This window comes from Pleurodeles waltl, chromosome 10, assembly GCF_031143425.1.
Source record: "Pleurodeles waltl isolate 20211129_DDA chromosome 10, aPleWal1.hap1.20221129, whole genome shotgun sequence".
In the NCBI taxonomy this organism is placed as follows: Eukaryota; Metazoa; Chordata; class Amphibia; order Caudata; family Salamandridae; genus Pleurodeles; species Pleurodeles waltl.
This window is the reverse complement of record NC_090449.1, coordinates 948,162,394-948,174,932: the sequence shown is the minus strand read 5'-3', so window position 1 is coordinate 948,174,932 and position 12,539 is coordinate 948,162,394. Positions and strand designations below refer to the sequence as shown.

Sequence of the window (12,539 nt, the reverse complement as noted above, 5' to 3'; positions counted from 1 at the left end):
GCACCGGGGATTTGTTTTTTGGCGCCAATGTCACGCAGGGGGAGCGACCCCGTAGGCAAGGGTCGCTCCCGGGGGGGGGGGTGGGGGTTGGGGGGGCAAATTTATTTTAGGCCATTTCTGCCCCCCCGGGGGACAGATCGGCCTATTATTAGGCCGAACTGCCCCCGGGGGGGGGGGGCAGAACACTCTAGGCGCCAGGGCAATTTTTTTTTTTGTGTTTTTTTTTTTTGTTGTTTCTTTTTTTAGAGATGGGGAGCGACCCATCAGGCAAGGGTCGCTCCCCTGGGGGGGCAAATTGTATTTAGACCATTTCTGCCCCCCTGGGGGCAGATTGGCCAATTTTGGGTCAATCTGCCCCGAAGGGGGCAGAAACCACTAGGCACCGGGGATTTGTTTTTTGGCGCCAATGTCACGCAGGGGGAGCGACCCAGTAGGCAAGGGTCGCTCCCGGGGGAGGGGGTGGGGGGGCAAATTTATTTTAGGCCATTTCTGCCCCCCCGGGGGACAGATCGGCCTATTATTAGGCCGAACTGCCCCCGGGGGGGGGGCAGAACACTCTAGGCGCCAGGGCAATTTTTTTTTTTGTGTTTTTTTTTTTGGTTGTTTCTTTTTTTAGAGATGGGGAGCGACCCATCAGGCAAGGGTCGCTCCCCTGGGGGGGCAAATTGTATTTAGACCATTTCTGCCCCCCTGGGGGCAGATTGGCCAATTTTAGGTCAATCTGCCCCCAAGGGGGCAGAAACCACAAGGCACCGGGGATTTGTTTTTTGGCGCCAATGTCACGCAGGGGGAGCGACCCCGTAGGCAAGGGTCGCTCCCGGGGGGGGGGTGTGCCGGTTGGGGGGGCAAATTTATTTTAGGCCATTTCTGCCCCCCCCGGGGGACAGATCGGCCTATTTTTAGGCCGAACTGCCCCCGGGGGGGGCAGAACACTCTAGGCGCCAGGGCAATTTTTTTTTTGTGTTTTTGTTTTTTGTTGTTTCTTTTTTTAGAGATGGGGAGCGACCCATCAGGCAGGGGTCGCTCCCCTGGGGGGGGCAAATTGTATTTAGACCATTTCTGCCCCCTGGGGGCAGATTGGCCAATTTGGGTCAATCTGCCCCCAAGGGGGCAGAAACCACAAGGCACCGGGGATTTGTTTTTTTGGCGCCAATGTCACGCTGGGGAGCGACCCCGTAGGCAAGGGTCGCTCCCGGGGGGGGGGGTGGGGGTTGGGGGGGCAAATTTATTTTAGGCCATTTCTGCCCCCCCGGGGGACAGATCGGCCTATTTTTAGGCCGAACTGCCCCCGGTGGGGGGCAGAACACTCTAGGCGCCAGGGCAATTTTTTTTTTGTGTTTTTTTTTGTTGTTGTTTCTTTTTTTAGAGATGGGGAGCGACCCATCAGGCAAGGGTCGCTCCCCTGGGGGGGCAAATTGTATTTAGACCATTTCTGCCCCCCTGGGGGCAGATTGGCCAATTTTAGGTCAATCTGCCCCCTAGGGGGCAGAAACCACTAGGCACCGGGATTTGTTTTTTGGCGCCAATGTCACGCAGGGGGAGCGACCCCGTAGGCAAGGGTCGCTCCCGGGGGGGGGTGGAGGTTGGGGGGGCAAATTTATTTAGGCCATTTCTGCCCCCCGGGGGACAGATCGGCCTATTATTAGGCCGAACTGCCCCCGGGGGGGGGCAGAACACTCTAGGCGCCAGGGCAATTTTTTTTTTGTGTTTTTTTTTTGTTGTTGTTTCTTTTTTAGAGATGGGGAGCGACCCATCAGGCAAGGGTCGCTCCCCTGGGGGGGCAAATTGTATTTAGACCATTTCTGCCCCCCTGGGGGCAGATTGGCCAATTTTAGGTCAATCTGCCCCCTAGGGGGCAGAAACCACTAGGCACCGGGGATTTGTTTTTTGGCGCCAATGTCACGCAGGGGGAGCGACCCCGTAGGCAAGGGTCGCTCCCGGGGGGGGCGGTGGGGGTTGGGGGGGCAAATTTATTTTAGGCCATTTCTGCCCCCCCGGGGGACAGATCGGCCTATTATTAGGCCGAACTGCCCCCGGGGGGGGGCAGAACACTCTAGGCGCCAGGGCAATTTTTTTTTTGTGTTTTTTTTTTGTTGTTTCTTTTTAGAGATGGGGAGCGACCCATCAGGCAAGGGTCGCTCCCCTGGGGGGCAAATTGTATTTAGACCATTTCTGCCCCCCTGGGGCAGATTGGCCAATTTTAGGTCAATCTGCCCCCAAGGGGGCAGAAACCACTAGGCACCGGGGATTTGTTTTTTGGCGCCAATGTCACGCAGGGGGAGCGACCCGTAGGCAAGGGTCGCTCCCGGGGGGGGGGTGGGGGGGCAAATTTATTTTAGGCCATTTCTGCCCCCCCGGGGGACAGATCGGCCTATTTTTAGGCCGAACTGCCCCCGGGGGGGGGGGCAGAACACTCTAGGCGCCAGGGCAATTTTTTTTTTGTGTTTTTTTCTTTTTGTTGTTTCTTTTTTTAGAGATGGGGAGCGACCCATCAGGCAAGGGTCGCTCCCCTGGGGGGGCAAATTGTATTTAGACCATTTCTGCCCCCCTGGGGGCAGATTGGCCAATTTTAGGTCAATCTGCCCCAAGGGGGCAGAAACCACAAGGCACCGGGGATTTGTTTTTTGGCGCCAATGTCACGCAGGGGGAGCGACCCGTAGGCAAGGGTCGCTCCCGGGGGGGGGGGTGTGCCGGTTGGGGGGGCAATTTATTTTAGGCCATTTCTGCCCCCCCGGGGGACAGATCGGCCTATTTTTAGGCCGAACTGCCCCGGGGGGGGCAGAACACTCTAGGCGCCAGGGCAATTTTTTTTTGTGTTTTTTTTTTTGTTGTTTCTTTTTTTAGAGATGGGGAGCGACCCATCAGGCAAGGGTCGCTCCCCTGGGGGGGCAAATTGTATTTAGACCATTTCTGCCCCCCTGGGGGCAGATTGGCCAATTTTAGGTCAATCTGCCCCCTAGGGGGCAGAAACCACTAGGCACCGGGGATTTGTTTTTTGGCGCCAATGTCACGCAGGGGGAGCGACCCCGTAGGCAAGGGTCGCTCCCGGGGGGGGGGTGTGGGGGTTGGGGGGGCAAATTTATTTTAGGCCATTTCTGCCCCCCCGGGGGACAGATCGGCCTATTATTAGGCCGAACTGCCCCCGGGGGGGGGGGGCAGAACACTCTAGGCGCCAGGGCAATTTTTTTTTTTGTGTTTTTTTTTTTTGTTGTTTCTTTTTTTAGAGATGGGGAGCGACCCATCAGGCAAGGGTCGCTCCCCTGGGGGGGCAAATTGTATTTAGACCATTTCTGCCCCCCTGGGGGCAGATTGGCCAATTTTGGGTCAATCTGCCCCGAAGGGGGCAGAAACCACTAGGCACCGGGGATTTGTTTTTTGGCGCCAATGTCACGCAGGGGGAGCGACCCAGTAGGCAAGGGTCGCTCCCGGGGGAGGGGGGTGGGGGGGCAAATTTATTTTAGGCCATTTCTGCCCCCCCGGGGGACAGATCGGCCTATTATTAGGCCGAACTGCCCCCGGGGGGGGGCAGAACACTCTAGGCGCCAGGGCAATTTTTTTTTTGTGTTTTTTTTTTTTTGTTGTTTCTTTTTTTAGAGATGGGGAGCGACCCATCAGGCAAGGGTCGCTCCCCTGGGGGGGCAAATTGTATTTAGACCATTTCTGCCCCCCTGGGGGCAGATTGGCCAATTTTAGGTCAATCTGCCCCCAAGGGGGCAGAAACCACAAGGCACCGGGGATTTGTTTTTTGGCGCCAATGTCACGCAGGGGGAGCGACCCCGTAGGCAAGGGTCGCTCCCGGGGGGGGGGTGTGCCGGTTGGGGGGGCAAATTTATTTTAGGCCATTTCTGCCCCCCCGGGGACAGATCGGCCTATTTTTAGGCCGAACTGCCCCGGGGGGGGGCAGAACACTCTAGGCGCCAGGGCAATTTTTTTTTTGTGTTTTTTTTTTTTGTTGTTTCTTTTTTTAGAGATGGGGAGCGACCCATCAGGCAGGGTCGCTCCCCTGGGGGGGGCAAATTGTATTTAGACCATTTCTGCCCCCCTGGGGGCAGATTGGCCAATTTTGGGTCAATCTGCCCCCAAGGGGGCAGAAACCACAAGGCACCGGGGATTTGTTTTTTGGCGCCAATGTCACGCAGGGGGAGCGACCCCGTAGGCAAGGGTCGCTCCCGGGGGGGGGGTGTGGGGGTTGGGGGGGCAAATTTATTTTAGGCCATTTCTGCCCCCCCGGGGGACAGATCGGCCTATTTTTAGGCCGAACTGCCCCCGGTGGGGGGCAGAACACTCTAGGCGCCAGGGCAATTTTTTTTTTGTGTTTTTTTTGTTGTTGTTTCTTTTTTTAGAGATGGGAGCGACCCATCAGGCAAGGGTCGCTCCCCTGGGGGGGCAAATTGTATTTAGACCATTTCTGCCCCCCTGGGGGCAGATTGGCCAATTTTAGGTCAATCTGCCCCCTAGGGGGCAGAAACCACTAGGCACCGGGGATTTGTTTTTTGGCGCCAATGTCACGCAGGGGGAGCGACCCCGTAGGCAAGGGTCGCTCCCGGGGGGGGGTGGAGGTTGGGGGGGCAAATTTATTTTAGGCCATTTCTGCCCCCCCGGGGGACAGATCGGCCTATTATTAGGCCGAACTGCCCCGGGGGGGGGCAGAACACTCTAGGCGCCAGGGCAATTTTTTTTTTGTGTTTTTTTTTTTGTTGTTTCTTTTTTTAGAGATGGGGAGCGACCCATCAGGCAAGGGTCGCTCCCCTGGGGGGGCAAATTGTATTTAGACCATTTCTGCCCCCCTGGGGGCCGATTGGCCAATTTTAGGTCAATCTGCCCCCAAGGGGGCAGAAACCACTAGGCACCGGGGATTTGTTTTTTAGCGCCAATGTCACGCAGGGGGAGCGACCCCGTAGGCAAGGGTCGCTCCCGGGGGGGGGGGGTGGGGGTTGGGGGGGCAAATTTATTTTAGGCCATTTCTGCCCCTCCGGGGACAGATCGGCCTATTATTAGGCCGAACTGCCCCCCGGGGGGGGCTGAACACTCTAGCACCAGGGCAATTTTTTTTTTGTGTGTTTTTTTTTTGTTGTTTCTTTTTTTAGAGATGGGGAGCGACCCATCAGGCAAGGGTCGCTCCCCTGGGGGGGCAAATTGTATTTAGACCATTTCTGCCCCCCTGGGGGCAGATTGGCCAATTTTAGGTCAATCTGCCCCAAGGGGGCAGAAACCACAAGGCACCGGGGATTTGTTTTTTGGCGACAATGTCACGCAGGGGGAGCGACCCCGTAGGCAAGGGTCGCTCCCGGGGGGGGGGTGTGGGGGTTGGGGGGGGCAAATTTATTTTAGGCCATTTCTGCCCCCCCGGGGGACAGATCGGCCTATTTTTAGGCCGAACTGCCCCCGGGGGGGGCAGAACACTCTAGGCGCCAGGGCAATTTTTTTTTTTTGTTTTTTTTTTTTGTTGTTTCTTTTTTTAGAGATGGGGAGCGACCCATCAGGCAAGGGTCGCTCCCTGGGGGGGGCAAATTGTATTTAGACCATTTCTGCCCCCCTGGGGGCAGATTAGCCAATTTTAGGTCAATCTGCCCCCTAGGGGGCAGAAACCACTAGGCACCGGGGATTTGTTTTTTGGCGCCAATGTCACGCAGGGGGAGCGACCCCGTAGGCAAGGGTCGCTCCCGGGGGGGTGGAGGTTGGAGGGGCAAATTTATTTAGGCCATTTCTGCCCCCCTGGGGGACAGATCGGCCTATTATTAGGCCGAACTGCCCCCGGGGGGGGGGGCAGAACACTCTAGGCGCCAGGGCAATTTTTTTTTTGTGTTTTTTTTTTTGTTGTTTCTTTTTTAGAGATGGGGAGCGACCCATCAGGCAAGGGTCGCTCCCCTGGGGGGGGCAAATTGTATTTAGACCATTTCTGCCCCCCTGGGGGCAGATTGGCCAATTTTAGGTCAATCTGCCCCAAGGGGGCAGAAACCACTAGGCACCGGGGATTTGTTTTTTGGCGCCAATGTCACGCAGGGGGAGCGACCCCGTAGGCAAGGGTCGCTCCCGGGGGGGGGGGGGGTTGGGGGGGCAAATTTATTTTAGGCCAATTCTGCCCCCCCGGGGACAGATCGGCCTATTATTAGGCCGAACTGCCCCCGGGGGGGGCAGAACACTCTAGGCGCCAGGGCAATTTTTTTTTTGTGTTTTTTTTTTTTTGTTGTTTCTTTTTTTAGAGATGGGGAGCGACCCATCAGGCAAGGGTCGCTCCCCTGGGGGGGCAAATTGTATTTAGACCATTTCTGCCCCCCTGGGGGCAGATTGGCCAATTTTAGGTCAATCTGCCCCCAAGGGGGCAGAAACCACTAGGCACCGGGGATTTGTTTTTTAGCGCCAATGTCACGCATGGGGAGCGACCCCGTAGGCAAGGGTTGCTCCCGGGGGGGGTGGGGGTTGGGGGGCAAATTTATTTTAGGCCATTTCTGCCCCCCCGGGGGACAGATCGGCCTATTATTAGGCCGAACTGCCCCCGGGGGGGGGGGCAGAACACTCTAGGCACCAGGGCAATTTTTTTTTGTGTGTTTTTTTTTTTTGTTGTTTCTTTTTTTAGAGATGGGGAGCGACCCATCAGGCAAGGGTCGCTCCCCTGGGGGGGGCAAATTGTATTTAGACCATTTCTGCCCCCTGGGGGCAGATTGGCCAAATTTAGGTCAATCTGCCCCCAAGGGGGCAGAAACCACTAGGCACCGGGGATTTGTTTTTTGGCGCCAATGTCACGCAGGGGGAGCGACCCCGTAGGCAAGGTCGCTCCCGGGGGGGGGGTGGGGGTTGGGGGGCCAAATTTATTTTAGGCCATTTCTGCCCCCCCGGGGGACAGATCGGCCTATTATTAGGCCGAACTGCCCCCGGGGGGGGCAGAACACTCTAGGCGCCAGGGCAATTTTTTTTTGTGTTTTTTTTTTTGTTGTTTCTTTTTTTAGAGATGGGGAGCGACCCATCAGGCAAGGGTCGCTCCCCTGGGGGGGGGGCAAATTGTATTTAGACCATTTCTGCCCCCCTGGGGGCAGATTGGCCAATTTTAGGTCAATCTGCCCCCAAGGGGGCAGAAACCACTAGGCACCGGGGATTTGTTTTTTGGCGCCAATGTCACGCAGGGGGAGCGACCCGTAGGCAAGGGTCGCTCCCGGGGGGGGGGTGGGTGTTGGGGGGGCAAATTTATTTTAGGCCATTTCTGCCCCCCCGGGGGGCAGAAACCTCTAGGCGCCAGGGGAATTTTTCTTTTTTTTCTTTGTTTTTTTTCTTTGTTTTTTTTTTTTAGAGATGGGGAGCGACCCATCAGGCAAAAGTCGCTCCCCTGGGGGACAAATTGTATTTAGGCCATTTCTGCCCCCTTGGGGGCAGATTGGCTGAGTTTAGGTCAACCTGCCCCCAAGGGGCAGAAACACTAGGCACCGGGGATTTGTTTTTTGGCGCCAATGTCACGCAGGGGGAGCGACCCCGTAGGCAAGGGTCGCTCCCGGGGGGGGGTGGGTGTTGGGGGGGCAAATTTATTTTAGGCCATTTCTGCCCCCCCCCGGGGGGCAGATCGGCCTATTATTAGGCCGATCTGCCCCCGGGGGGGGGGCAGAAACCTCTAGGCGCCAGGGGAATTTTTCTTTTTTTCTTGGTTTTTTTTTTTCAGAGATGGGGAGCGACCCATCAGGCAAAAGTCGCTCCCCTGGGGGACAAATTGTATTTAGGCCATTTCTGCCCCCCTTGGGGGCAGATTGGCTGAGTTTAGGTCAACCTGCCCCCAAGGGGGCAGAAACCACTAGGCACCGGGGATTTGTTTTTTGGGGCCAATGTCATGCAGGGGGAGCGACCCCGTAGGCAAGGGTCGCTCCGGCGGGGGAGGGTGGGGGTTGGGGGGGCAAATTTATTTTAGGGCATTTCTGCCCCCCCCCCCCCCCTGGGGCCGGCTGAGCTACAGGCCAAACACCACAGGTAGGCACCTTGCAAAAAACACCTCTGTTTTCTGTGAAAAAATATGTTGTGTCCACGTTGTGTTTTGGGCCATTTCCTTTTGTGGGCGCAAGGCCTACCCACATAAGTGATGTACCATTTTTATCGAGAGACTTAGGGGAACGCTGGGTGGAAGGAAATTTGTGGCTCCTCTCAGATTCCAGAACTTTCTGTCACCGAAATGAGAGGAAAAAGTGTTTTTTGGGCCAAATTTGGAGGTTTGCAACGGATTCTGGGTAACATAAGCTGGTCAGAGCCCCGCAAGTCACCCCATCTTGGATTCCCCTGGGTTTCTAGTTTTCAAAAATGCACTGGTTTGCTAGGTTTCCTCAGGTGTCGGCTGAGCTACAGGCCAAAATCCACAGGTAGGCACTGCTTTTTATAAAAAATGTGATGTATCCACGTTGTGTTTTGGGCCCTTTCCTTTCGTGGGCGCTAGTCCTACCCACACAAGTGAGGTATCATTTTTATCGGGAGACTTGGGGGAACGCTGGGTAGAAGGAAATTTGTGGCTCCTCTCAGATTCCAGAACTTTCTGCCACAGAAATGTGAGTAACATGTGTATTTTTAGCCAAATTTTGAGGTTGCAAAGGATTCTGGGTAACAGAACCTGGTCCGAGCCCAGCAAGTCACCCCTCCTTGGATTCCCCTAGGTCTCTAGTTTTCAGAAATGCACAGGTTTGGTAGGTTTCCCTAGGTGCCGGCTGAGCTAGAGGCCAAAATCTACAGGTAGTCACTTTGCTAAAAACAGCTCTGTTTTCTGTGATATGTCCACGTTGTGTTTTGGGGCATATCCTGTCGCGGGCGCTAGGCCTACCCACACAAGTGAGGTATCATTTTGATCGGGAGACGTGGGGGAACGCTGGGTGGAAGGAAATTTGTGGCTCCTCTCAGATTCCAGAACTTTCTGCCACAGAAATGTGAGGAACATGTGTTTTTTTAGCCAAATTTTGAGGTTTGCAAAGGATTCTGGGTAACAGAACCTGGTCCGAGCCACACAAGTCACCCCTCCTTGGATTCCCCTAGGTCTCTAGTTTTCAGAAATGCACAGGTTTGGTAGGTTTCCCTAGGTGCCGGCTGAGCTAGAGGCCAAAATCTACAGGTAGTCACTTTGCTAAAAACAGCTCTGTTTTCTGTGATATGTCCACGTTGTGTTTTGGGGCATATCCTGTCGCGGGCGCTAGGCCTACCCACACAAGTGAGGTATCATTTTTATCGGAGACGTGGGGGAACGCTGGGTGGAAGGAAATTTGTGGCTCCTCTCAGATTCCAGAACTTTCTGCCACAGAAATGTGAGGAACATGTGTTTTTTTAGCCAAATTTTGAGATTTGCAAAGGATTCTGGGTAACAGAACCTGGTCCGAGCCCCGCAAGTCACCCCTCCTTGGATTCCCCTAGGTCTCTAGTTTTCAGAAATGCACAGGTTTGGTAGGTTTCCCTAGGTGCCGGCTGAGCTAGAGGCCAAAATCTACAGGTAGTCACTTTGCTAAAAACAGCTCTGTTTTCTGTGATATGTCCACGTTGTGTTTTGGGGCATATCCTGTCGCGGGCGCTAGGCCTACCCACACAAGTGAGGTATCATTTTTATCGGGAGACGTGGGGGAACGCTGGGTGGAAGGAAATTTGTGGCTCCTCTCAGATTCCAGAACTTTCTGCCACAGAAATGTGAGGAACATGTGTTTTTTTAGCCAAATTTTGAGATTTGCAAAGGATTCTGGGTAACAGAACCTGGTCCGAGCCCCGCAAGTCACCCCTCCTTGGATTCCCCTAGGTCTCTAGTTTTCAGAAATGCACAGGTTTGGTAGGTTTCCCTAGGTGGCGGCTGAGCTAGAGGCCAAAATCTACAGGTAGTCACTTTGCTAAAAACAGCTCTGTTTTCTGTGATATGTCCACGTTGTGTTTGGGGGCATATCTGTCGCGGGCGCTAGGCCTACCCACACAAGTGAGGTATCATTTTTATCGGGAGACGTGGGGGAACGCTGGGTGGAAGGAAATTTGTGGCTCCTCTCAGATTCCAGAACTTTCTGCCACAGAAATGTGAGGAACATGTGTTTTTTTAGCCAAATTTTGAGGTTTGCAAAGGATTCTGGGTAACAGAACCTGGTCCGAGCCCCGCAAGTCACCCCTCCTTGGATTCCCCTAGGTCTCTAGTTTTCAGAAATGCACAGGTTTGGTAGGTTTCCTAGGTGGCGGCTGAGCTAGAGGCCAAAATCTACAGGTAGTCACTTTGCTAAAAACAGCTCTGTTTTCTGTGATATGTCCACGTTGTGTTTTGGGGCATATCCTGTCGCGGGCGCTAGGCCTACCCACACAAGTGAGGTATCATTTTGATCGGGAGACGTGGGGGAACGCTGGGTGGAAGGAAATTTGTGGCTCCTCTCAGATTCCAGAACTTTCTGCCACAGAAATGTGTGGAACATGTGTTTTTTTAGCCAAATTTTGAGGTTTGCAAAGGATTCTGGGTAACAGAACCTGGTCCGAGCCACACAAGTCACCCCTCCTTGGATTCCCCTAGGTCTCTAGTTTTCAGAAATGCACAGGTTTGGTAGGTTTCCCTAGGTGCCGGCTGAGCTAGAGGCCAAAATCTACAGGTAGTCACTTTGCTAAAAACAGCTCTGTTTTCTGTGATATGTCCACGTTGTGTTTTGGGGCATATCCTGTCGCGGGCGCTAGGCCTACCCACACAAGTGAGGTATCATTTTATCGGGAGACGTGGGGAACGCTGGGTGGAAGGAAATTTGTGGCTCCTCTCAGATTCCAGAACTTTCTGCCACAGAAATGTGAGGAACATGTGTTTTTTTAGCCAATTTTGAGATTTGCAAAGGATTCTGGGTAACAGAACCTGGTCCGAACCCGCAAGTCACACCCTCCTTGGATTCCCCTAGGTCTCTAGTTTTCAGAAATGCACAGGTTTGGTAGGTTTCCCTAGGTGGCGGCTGAGCTAGAGGCCAAAATCTACAGGTAGTCACTTTGCTAAAAACAGCTCTGTTTTCTGTGATATGTCCACGTTGTGTTTTGGGGGATATCCTGTCGCGGGCGCTAGGCCTACCCACACAAGTGAGGTATCATTTTTATCGGGAGACGTGGGGGAACGCTGGGTGGAAGAAAATTTGTGGCTCCTCTCAGATTCCAGAACTTTCTGCACAGAAATGTGAGGAACATGTGTTTTTTTAGCCAAATTTTGAGATTTGCAAAGGATTCTGGTAACAGAACCTGGTCCGAGCCCCGCAAGTCACCCCTCCTTGGATTCCCCTAGGTCTCTAGTTTTCAGAAATGCACAGGTTTGGTAGGTTTCCCTAGGTGGCGGCTGAGCTAGAGGCCAAAATCTACAGGTAGTCACTTTGCTAAAAACAGCTCTGTTTTCTGTGATATGTCCACGTTGTGTTTGGGGGCATATCCTGTCGCGGGCGCTAGGCCTACCCACACAAGTGAGGTATCATTTTTATCGGGAGACGTGGGGGAACGCTGGGTGGAAGGAAATTTGTGGCTCCTCTCAGATTCCAGAACTTTCTGCCACAGAAATGTGAGGAACATGTGTTTTTTTAGCCAAATTTTGAGGTTTGCAAAGGATTCTGGGTAACAGAACCTGGTCCGAGCCCCGCAAGTCACCCCTCCTTGGATTCCCTAGGTCTCTAGTTTTCAGAAATGCACAGGTTTGGTAGGTTTCCCTAGGTGGCGGCTGAGCTAGAGGCCAAAATCTACAGGTAGTCACTTTGCTAAAAACAGCTCTGTTTTCTGTGATATGTCCACGTTGTGTTTTGGGGCATATCCTGTCGCGGGCGCTAGGCCTACCCACACAAGTGAGGTATCATTTTGATCGGGAGACGTGGGGGAACGCTGGGTGGAAGGAAATTTGTGGCTCCTCTCAGATTCCAGAACTTTCTGCCACAGAAATGTGAGGAACATGTGTTTTTTTAGCCAAATTTTGAGGTTTGCAAAGGATTCTGGGTAACAGAACCTGGTCCGAGCCACACAAGTCACCCCTCCTTGGATTCCCCTAGGTCTCTAGTTTTCAGAAATGCACAGGTTTGGTAGGTTTCCTAGGTGCCGGCTGAGCTAGAGGCCAAAATCTACAGGTAGTCACTTTGCTAAAACAGCTCTGTTTTCTGTGATATGTCCACGTTGTGTTTTGGGGCATATCCTGTCGCGGGCGCTAGGCCTACCCACACAAGTGAGGTATCATTTTTATCGGGAGACGTGGGGGAACGCTGGGTGGAAGGAAATTTGTGGCTCCTCTCAGATTCCAGAACTTTCTGCCACAGAAATGTGAGGAACATGTGTTTTTTTAGCCAAATTTTGAGATTTGCAAAGGATTCTGGGTAACAGAACCTGGTCCGAGCCCCGCAAGTCACCCCTCCTTGGATTCCCCTAGGTCTCTAGTTTTCAGAAATGCACAGGTTTGGTAGGTTTCCCTAGGTGGCGGCTGAGCTAGAGGCCAAAATCTACAGGTAGTCACTTTGCTAAAAACAGCTCTGTTTTCTGTGATATGTCCACGTTGTGTTTTGGGCATATCCTGTCGCGGGCGCTAGGCCTACCCACACAAGTGAGGTATCATTTTGATCGGGAGACGT

At 53.6% G+C, this 12,539-nt stretch overlaps 1 protein-coding gene across 4 annotated transcripts in view; it reads left to right on the top strand.

The window, feature by feature from the left end:
• The window catches only part of PPP1R9A (protein phosphatase 1 regulatory subunit 9A), a 718,476-nt gene that overhangs the window by 90,995 nt on the left and 614,942 nt on the right, over positions 1-12,539 (top strand). The gene's annotated exons all lie outside the window — the stretch shown is intronic.